Source organism: Eleutherodactylus coqui, chromosome 7 (assembly GCF_035609145.1).
Source record: "Eleutherodactylus coqui strain aEleCoq1 chromosome 7, aEleCoq1.hap1, whole genome shotgun sequence".
In the NCBI taxonomy this organism is placed as follows: domain Eukaryota; kingdom Metazoa; phylum Chordata; class Amphibia; order Anura; family Eleutherodactylidae; genus Eleutherodactylus; species Eleutherodactylus coqui.
In genome coordinates this window covers 4,194,608-4,205,270 of record NC_089843.1, presented here as the reverse complement: position 1 = coordinate 4,205,270, position 10,663 = coordinate 4,194,608, and positions in this window count along the sequence as shown.

The window sequence follows — 10,663 nt, the reverse complement described above, 5'->3', positions numbered from 1 at the left end:
CAGCATGTGACTGGTGTCCAGTATAGGAGGAGGAATACTCTGCAGGATGTGACTGGTGTCCAGTATAGGAGGAGGAATACTCTGCAGGATGTGGCTGGTGTCCAGTGTAGGAGGAATACTCTGCAGGATGTGACGGGTGTCTAGTATAGGAGGAGGAGGAATACTCTGCAGGATGTGGCTGGTGTCCAGTATATGAGGAGGAATACTCTGCAGGATGTGACTGGTGTCCAGTATAGGAGGAGGAATACTCTGCAGGATGCGGCTGGTGTCTAGTATAGAGGAGGAGGAATACTCTGCAGGATGTGGCGGGTGTCCAGTATATGAGGAGGAATACTCTGCAGGATGTGACTGGTGTCTAGTATAGGAGGAATACTCTGCAGGATGTGACTGGTGTCCAGTATAGGAGGAGGAATACTCTGCAGGATGTGGCTGGTGTCCAGTATATGAGGAGGAATACTCTGCAGGATGTGACTGGTGTCTAGTATAGGAGGAGAAATACTCTGCAGGATGTGACTGGTGTCCAGTATAGGAGGAGGAGGAATACTCTGCAGGATGTGATTGGTGTCCAGTATAGGAGGAGGAATACTCTGCAGGATGTGACTGGTGTCCAGTATAAGAGGAGGAGGAATACTCTGCAGGATGTGACTGGTGTCTAGTATAGGAGGAATACTCTGCAGGATGTGACTGGTGTCCAGTATAGAGGAGGAGGAATACTCTGCAGGATGTGACTGGTGTCCAGTATAGAGGAGGAGGAATACTCTGCAGGATGTGACTGGTGTCCAGTATAGAGGAGGAGGAATACTCTGCAGGATGTGACTGGTGTCCAGTATAGAGGAGGAGGAATACTCTGCAGGATGTGACTGGTGTCCAGTATATGAGGAGGAATACTCTGCAGGATGTGACTGGTGTCTAGTATAGGAGGAGGAATACTCTGCAGGATGTGACTGGTGTCCAGTAAAGGAGGAGGAATACTCTGCAGGATGTGACTGGTGTCCAGTATAAGAGGAGGAATACTCTGCAGGATGTGACTGGTGTCTAGTATAGGAGGAGGAATACTCTGCAGGATGTGACTGGTGTCTAGTATAGGAGGAGGAATACTCTGCTGGATGTGACTGGTGTCTAATATAGGAGGAATACTCTGCAGGATGTGACTGGTGTCTAGTATAGAGGAGGAGGAATACTCTGCAGGATGTGACTGGTGTCCAGTATAGAGGAGGAGGAATACTCTGCAGGATGTGACTGGTGTCCAGTATAGGAGGAGGAATACTCTGCAGGATGTGACTGGTGTCCAGTATAGAGGAGGAGGAATACTCTGCAGGATGTGACTGGTGTCCAGTATAGGAGGAGGAATACTCTGCAGGATGTGACTGGTGTCCAGTATAGGAGGAGGAATACTCTGCAGGATGTGGCTGGTGTCCAGTATAGGAGGAGGAAAACTCTGCAGGATGCGGCTGGTGTCCAGTATAGGAGGAGGAATACTCTGCAGGATGTGGCTGGTGTCTAGTATAGGGGAGGAGGAATACTCTGCAGAATGTGACTGGTGTCCAGTATAGGAGGAGGAATACTCTGCAGGATGTGACTGGTGTCCAGTATAGGAGGAGGAATACTCTGCAGGATGTGACTGGTGTCTAGTATAGGAGGAATACTCTGCAGGATGTGACTGGTGTCCAGTATAGAGGAGGAGGAATACTCTGCAGGATGTGACTGGTGTCCAGTATAGAGGAGGAGGAATACTCTGCAGGATGTGACTGGTGTCTAGTATATGAGGAGGAATACTCTGCAGGATGTGGCTGGTGTCCAGTATAGGAGGAGGAATACTCTGCAGGATGCGGCTGGTGTCCAGTATAGGAGGAGGAATACTCTGCAGGATGTGGCTGGTGTATAGTATAGGGGAGGAGGAATACTCTGCAGAATGTGACTGGTGTCCAGTATAGGAGGAGGAATACTCTGCAGGATGTGACTGGTGTCTAGTATAGGAGGAATACTCTGCAGGATGTGACTGGTGTCCAGTATAGGAGGAGGAATACTCTGCAGGATGTGACTGGTGTCTAGTGTAGGAGGAATACTCTGCAGGATGTGACTGGTGTCCAGTATAGAGGAGGAGGAATACTCTGCAGGATGTGACTGGTGTCCAGTATAGAGGAGGAGGAATACTCTGCAGGATGTGACTGGTGTCTAGTATAGAGGAGGAGGAATACTCTGCAGGATGTGACTGGTGTCCAGTATAGAGGAGGAGGAATACTCTGCAGGATGTGACTGGTGTCCAGTATAGAGGAGGAGGAATACTCTGCAGGATGTGACTGGTGTCTAGTATATGAGGAGGAATACTCTGCAGGATGTGGCTGGTGTCCAGTATAGGAGGAGGAATACTCTGCAGGATGCGGCTGGTGTCCAGTATATGAGGAGGAATACTCTGCAGGATGCGGCTGGTGTCCAGTATAGGAGGAGGAGGAATACTCTGCAGGATGCGGCTGGTGTCCAGTATAGGAGGAGGAATACTCTGCAGGATGCGGCTGGTGTCCAGTATAGGAGGAGGAATACTCTGCAGGATGTGGTTGGTGTCTAGTATAGGGGAGGAGGAATACTCTGCAGGATGCGGCTGGTGTCCAGTATAGGAGGAGGAGGAATACTCTGCAGGAGGTGACTGGTGTCTAGAGTATAGGAGGAGGAATACTCTGCAGGATGTGACTGGTGTCCAGTATAAGAGGAGGAGGAATACTCTGCAGGATGTGACTGGTGTCCAGTATAAGAGGAGGAGGAATACTCTGCAGGATGTGACTGGTGTCTAGTATAGGAGGAATACTCTGCAAGATGTGGCTGGTGTCCAGTACAGGAGGAGGAATACTCTGCAGCATGTGACTGGTGTCCAGTATAGGAGGAATACTCTGCAGGATGTGGCTGGTGTCCAGTATATGAGGAGGAATACTCTGCAGGATGTGACTGGTGTCTAGTATAGGAGGAGGAATACTCTGCAGGATGTGACTGGTGTCCAGTATAGGAGGAGGAATACTCTGCAGGATGTGACTGGTGTCTAGTATATGAGGAGGAATACTCTGCAGGATGTGACTGGTGTCTAGTATATGAGGAGGAATACTCTGCAGGATGTGACTGGTGTCTAGTATAGAGGAGGAGGAATACTCTGCAGGATGAGGCTAGTGTCTAGTATAGGAGGAATACTCTGCAGGATGTGGCTGGTGTCTAGTATAGGAGGAGGAATACTCTGCAGGATGCGGCTGGTGTCCAGTATAGGAGGAGGAATACTCTGCAGGATGTGGCTGGTGTCCAGTATAGGCGGAGTAATACTCTGCAGGATGTGACTGGTGTCCAGTATAGAAGGAGGAATACTCTGCAGGATGTGGCTGGTGTCCAGTATAGGGGAGGAGGAATACTCTGCAGGATGCGGCTGGTGTCCAGTATAGGAGGAGGAGGAATACTCTGCAGGATGTGACTGGTGTCCAGTATAGGAGGAGGAATACTCTGCAGCATGTGACTGGTGTCTAGTATAGAGGAGGAGGAATACTCTGCAGGATGCGGCTGGTGTCCAGTATAGGAGGAATACTCTGCAGGATGTGACTGGTGTCTAGTATAGAGGAGGAGGAATACTCTGCAGGATGTGGCTGGTGTCTAGTATAGAGGAGGAGGAATACTCTGCAGGATGTGACGGGTGTCCAGTATAAGAGGAGGAGGAATACTCTGCAGGATGTGACTGGTGTCCAGTATAGGAGGAGGAATACTCTGCAGGATGCGGCTGGTGTCCAGTATAGGAGGAATACTCTGCAGGATGTGACTGGTGTCTAGTATAGAGGAATACTCTGCAGGATGTGACTGGTGTCTAGTATAGAGGAGGAGGAATACTCTGCAGGATGCGGCTGGTGTCCAGTATAGGAGGAGGAATACTCTGCAGGATGTGACTGGTGTCCAGTATAGGAGGAGGAATACTCTGCAGGATGTGACTGGTGTCCAGTATAGGAGGAGGAATACTCTGCAGGATGTGACTGGTGTCCAGTATAGGAGGAGGAATACTCTGCAGGATGTGACTGGTGTCTAGTATAGGAGGAGGAATACTCTGCAGCATGTGACTGGTGTCTAGTATAGGAGGAGGAATACTCTGCAGGATGTGACTGGTGTCTAGTATAGGAGGAGGAATACTCTGCAGGATGCGGCTGGTGTCTAGTATAGGAGGAGGAGGAATACTCTGCAGCATGTGACTGGTGTCTAGTATAGGAGGAGGAATACTCTGCAGGATGCGGCTGGTGTCTAGTATAGGAGGAGGAGGAATACTCTGCAGCATGTGACTGGTGTCTAGTATAGGAGGAGGAATACTCTGCAGGATGTGGCTGGTGTCTAGTATAGGAGGAGGAATACTCTGCAGGATGTGGCTGGTGTCTAGTATAGGAGGAGGAATACTCTGCAGGATGTGGCTGGTGTCTAGTATAGGAGGAGGAATACTCTGCAGGATGTGACTGGTGTCTAGTATAGGAGGAGGAGGAATACTCTGCAGCATGTGACTGGTGTCTAGTATAGGAGGAGGAATACTCTGCAGGATGCGGCTGGTGTCTAGTATAGGAGGAGGAGGAATACTCTGCAGGATGTGACTGGTGTCTAGTATAGGAGGAGGAGGAATACTCTGCAGGATGTGACTGGTGTCTAGTATAGGAGGAGGAGGAATACTCTGCAGCATGTGACTGGTGTCTAGTATAGGAGGAGGAATACTCTGCAGGATGTGGCTGGTGTCTAGTATAGGAGGAGGAATACTCTGCAGGATGTGGCTGGTGTCTAGTATAGGAGGAGGAATACTCTGCAGGATGTGGCTGGTGTCTAGTATAGGAGGAGGAATACTCTGCAGGATGTGACTGGTGTCTAGTATAGGAGGAGGAATACTCTGCAGGATGCGGCTGGTGTCTATTATAGGAGGAGGAGGAATACTCTGCAGCATGTGACTGGTGTCTAGTATAGGAGGAGGAATACTCTGCAGGATGCGGCTGGTGTCTAGTATAGGAGGAGGAGGAATACTCTGCAGGATGTGACTGGTGTCCAGTATAGGAGGAGGAATACTCTGCAGGATGTGGCTGGTGTCCAGTGTAGGAGGAATACTCTGCAGGATGTGACGGGTGTCTAGTATAGGAGGAGGAGGAATACTCTGCAGGATGTGGCTGGTGTCCAGTATATGAGGAGGAATACTCTGCAGGATGTGACTGGTGTCCAGTATAGGAGGAGGAATACTCTGCAGGATGCGGCTGGTGTCTAGTATAGAGGAGGAGGAATACTCTGCAGGATGTGGCGGGTGTCCAGTATATGAGGAGGAATACTCTGCAGGATGTGACTGGTGTCTAGTATAGGAGGAATACTCTGCAGGATGTGACTGGTGTCCAGTATAGGAGGAGGAATACTCTGCAGGATGTGGCTGGTGTCCAGTATATGAGGAGGAATACTCTGCAGGATGTGACTGGTGTCTAGTATAGGAGGAGAAATACTCTGCAGGATGTGACTGGTGTCCAGTATAGGAGGAGGAGGAATACTCTGCAGGATGTGATTGGTGTCCAGTATAGGAGGAGGAATACTCTGCAGGATGTGACTGGTGTCCAGTATAAGAGGAGGAGGAATACTCTGCAGGATGTGACTGGTGTCTAGTATAGGAGGAATACTCTGCAGGATGTGACTGGTGTCCAGTATAGAGGAGGAGGAATACTCTGCAGGATGTGACTGGTGTCCAGTATAGAGGAGGAGGAATACTCTGCAGGATGTGACTGGTGTCCAGTATAGAGGAGGAGGAATACTCTGCAGGATGTGACTGGTGTCCAGTATAGAGGAGGAGGAATACTCTGCAGGATGTGACTGGTGTCCAGTATATGAGGAGGAATACTCTGCAGGATGTGACTGGTGTCTAGTATAGGAGGAGGAATACTCTGCAGGATGTGACTGGTGTCCAGTAAAGGAGGAGGAATACTCTGCAGGATGTGACTGGTGTCCAGTATAAGAGGAGGAATACTCTGCAGGATGTGACTGGTGTCTAGTATAGGAGGAGGAATACTCTGCAGGATGTGACTGGTGTCTAGTATAGGAGGAGGAATACTCTGCTGGATGTGACTGGTGTCTAATATAGGAGGAATACTCTGCAGGATGTGACTGGTGTCTAGTATAGGAGGAATACTCTGCAGGATGTGACTGGTGTCCAGTATAGGAGGAGGAATACTCTGCAGGATGTGGCTGGTGTCCAGTATAGGAGGAGGAAAACTCTGCAGGATGCGGCTGGTGTCCAGTATAGGAGGAGGAATACTCTGCAGGATGTGGCTGGTGTCTAGTATAGGGGAGGAGGAATACTCTGCAGAATGTGACTGGTGTCCAGTATAGGAGGAGGAATACTCTGCAGGATGTGACTGGTGTCCAGTATAGGAGGAGGAATACTCTGCAGGATGTGACTGGTGTCTAGTATAGGAGGAATACTCTGCAGGATGTGACTGGTGTCCAGTATAGAGGAGGAGGAATACTCTGCAGGATGTGACTGGTGTCCAGTATAGAGGAGGAGGAATACTCTGCAGGATGTGACTGGTGTCTAGTATATGAGGAGGAATACTCTGCAGGATGTGGCTGGTGTCCAGTATAGGAGGAGGAATACTCTGCAGGATGCGGCTGGTGTCCAGTATAGGAGGAGGAATACTCTGCAGGATGTGGCTGGTGTATAGTATAGGGGAGGAGGAATACTCTGCAGAATGTGACTGGTGTCCAGTATAGGAGGAGGAATACTCTGCAGGATGTGACTGGTGTCTAGTATAGGAGGAATACTCTGCAGGATGTGACTGGTGTCCAGTATAGGAGGAGGAATACTCTGCAGGATGTGACTGGTGTCTAGTGTAGGAGGAATACTCTGCAGGATGTGACTGGTGTCCAGTATAGAGGAGGAGGAATACTCTGCAGGATGTGACTGGTGTCCAGTATAGAGGAGGAGGAATACTCTGCAGGATGTGACTGGTGTCTAGTATAGAGGAGGAGGAATACTCTGCAGGATGTGACTGGTGTCCAGTATAGAGGAGGAGGAATACTCTGCAGGATGTGACTGGTGTCCAGTATAGAGGAGGAGGAATACTCTGCAGGATGTGACTGGTGTCTAGTATATGAGGAGGAATACTCTGCAGGATGTGGCTGGTGTCCAGTATAGGAGGAGGAATACTCTGCAGGATGCGGCTGGTGTCCAGTATATGAGGAGGAATACTCTGCAGGATGCGGCTGGTGTCCAGTATAGGAGGAGGAGGAATACTCTGCAGGATGCGGCTGGTGTCCAGTATAGGAGGAGGAATACTCTGCAGGATGCGGCTGGTGTCCAGTATAGGAGGAGGAATACTCTGCAGGATGTGGTTGGTGTCTAGTATAGGGGAGGAGGAATACTCTGCAGGATGCGGCTGGTGTCCAGTATAGGAGGAGGAGGAATACTCTGCAGGAGGTGACTGGTGTCTAGAGTATAGGAGGAGGAATACTCTGCAGGATGTGACTGGTGTCCAGTATAAGAGGAGGAGGAATACTCTGCAGGATGTGACTGGTGTCCAGTATAAGAGGAGGAGGAATACTCTGCAGGATGTGACTGGTGTCTAGTATAGGAGGAATACTCTGCAAGATGTGGCTGGTGTCCAGTACAGGAGGAGGAATACTCTGCAGGATGTGGCTGGTGTCTAGTATAGAGGAGGAGGAATACTCTGCAGGAGGTGACTGGTGTCTAGAGTATAGGAGGAGGAATACTCTGCAGGATGTGACTGGTGTCCAGTATAAGAGGAGGAGGAATACTCTGCAGGATGTGACTGGTGTCCAGTATAAGAGGAGGAGGAATACTCTGCAGGATGTGACTGGTGTCTAGTATAGGAGGAATACTCTGCAAGATGTGGCTGGTGTCCAGTACAGGAGGAGGAATACTCTGCAGCATGTGACTGGTGTCCAGTATAGGAGGAATACTCTGCAGGATGTGGCTGGTGTCCAGTATATGAGGAGGAATACTCTGCAGGATGTGACTGGTGTCTAGTATAGGAGGAGGAATACTCTGCAGGATGTGACTGGTGTCCAGTATAGGAGGAGGAATACTCTGCAGGATGTGACTGGTGTCTAGTATATGAGGAGGAATACTCTGCAGGATGTGACTGGTGTCTAGTATATGAGGAGGAATACTCTGCAGGATGTGACTGGTGTCTAGTATAGAGGAGGAGGAATACTCTGCAGGATGAGGCTAGTGTCTAGTATAGGAGGAATACTCTGCAGGATGTGGCTGGTGTCTAGTATAGGAGGAGGAATACTCTGCAGGATGCGGCTGGTGTCCAGTATAGGAGGAGGAATACTCTGCAGGATGTGGCTGGTGTCCAGTATAGGCGGAGTAATACTCTGCAGGATGTGACTGGTGTCCAGTATAGAAGGAGGAATACTCTGCAGGATGTGGCTGGTGTCCAGTATAGGGGAGGAGGAATACTCTGCAGGATGCGGCTGGTGTCCAGTATAGGAGGAGGAGGAATACTCTGCAGGATGTGACTGGTGTCCAGTATAGGAGGAGGAATACTCTGCAGCATGTGACTGGTGTCTAGTATAGAGGAGGAGGAATACTCTGCAGGATGCGGCTGGTGTCCAGTATAGGAGGAATACTCTGCAGGATGTGACTGGTGTCTAGTATAGAGGAGGAGGAATACTCTGCAGGATGTGGCTGGTGTCTAGTATAGAGGAGGAGGAATACTCTGCAGGATGTGACGGGTGTCCAGTATAAGAGGAGGAGGAATACTCTGCAGGATGTGACTGGTGTCCAGTATAGGAGGAGGAATACTCTGCAGGATGCGGCTGGTGTCCAGTATAGGAGGAATACTCTGCAGGATGTGACTGGTGTCTAGTATAGAGGAATACTCTGCAGGATGTGACTGGTGTCTAGTATAGAGGAGGAGGAATACTCTGCAGGATGCGGCTGGTGTCCAGTATAGGAGGAGGAATACTCTGCAGGATGTGACTGGTGTCCAGTATAGGAGGAGGAATACTCTGCAGGATGTGACTGGTGTCCAGTATAGGAGGAGGAATACTCTGCAGGATGTGACTGGTGTCTAGTATAGGAGGAGGAATACTCTGCAGGATGTGACTGGTGTCTAGTATAGGAGGAGGAATACTCTGCAGGATGCGGCTGGTGTCTAGTATAGGAGGAGGAGGAATACTCTGCAGCATGTGACTGGTGTCTAGTATAGGAGGAGGAATACTCTGCAGGATGCGGCTGGTGTCTAGTATAGGAGGAGGAGGAATACTCTGCAGCATGTGACTGGTGTCTAGTATAGGAGGAGGAATACTCTGCAGGATGTGGCTGGTGTCTAGTATAGGAGGAGGAATACTCTGCAGGATGTGGCTGGTGTCTAGTATAGGAGGAGGAATACTCTGCAGGATGTGGCTGGTGTCTAGTATAGGAGGAGGAATACTCTGCAGGATGTGACTGGTGTCTAGTATAGGAGGAGGAGGAATACTCTGCAGCATGTGACTGGTGTCTAGTATAGGAGGAGGAATACTCTGCAGGATGCGGCTGGTGTCTAGTATAGGAGGAGGAGGAATACTCTGCAGGATGTGACTGGTGTCTAGTATAGGAGGAGGAGGAATACTCTGCAGGATGTGACTGGTGTCTAGTATAGGAGGAGGAGGAATACTCTGCAGCATGTGACTGGTGTCTAGTATAGGAGGAGGAATACTCTGCAGGATGTGGCTGGTGTCTAGTATAGGAGGAGGAATACTCTGCAGGATGTGGCTGGTGTCTAGTATAGGAGGAGGAATACTCTGCAGGATGTGGCTGGTGTCTAGTATAGGAGGAGGAATACTCTGCAGGATGTGACTGGTGTCTAGTATAGGAGGAGGAATACTCTGCAGGATGCGGCTGGTGTCTAGTATAGGAGGAGGAGGAATACTCTGCAGCATGTGACTGGTGTCTAGTATAGGAGGAGGAATACTCTGCAGGATGCGGCTGGTGTCTAGTATAGGAGGAGGAGGAATACTCTGCAGGATGTGACTGGTGTCCAGTATAGAGGAGGAGGAATACTCTGCAGGATGTGACTGGTGTCTAGTATAGGAGGAGGAATACTCTGCAGGATGCGGCTGGTGTCTAGTATAGGAGGAGGAGGAATACTCTGCAGCATGTGACTGGTGTCTAGTATAGGAGGAGGAATACTCTGCAGCATGTGACTGGTGTCTAGTATAGGAGGAGGAATACTCTGCAGGATGTGACTGGTGTCTAGTATAGGAGGAATACTCTGCAGGATGTGGCTGGTGTCCAGTATAGGAGGAATACTCTGCAGGATGTGACTGGTGTCTAGTATAGGAGGAGGAATACTCTGCAGCATGTGACTGGTGTCTAGTATATGAGGAGGAATACTCTGCAGGATGCGGCTGGTGTCTAGTATAGGAGGAGGAGGAATACTCTGCAGGATGTGACTGGTGTCCAGTATAGAGGAGGAGGAATACTCTGCAGGATGTGACTGGTGTCTAATATAGGAGGAGGAGGAGGAATACTCTGCAGGATGTGAGTGGTGTCTAATATAGGAGGAGGAATACTCTGCAGCATGTGACTGGTGTCCAGTATAGGAGGAGGAATACTCTGCAGGGTACAGGACACGTGAGCTTTTCCGCTTCTCTCTTCCTCTTCCGCGCTGAGGACGCATATATCTATATTACA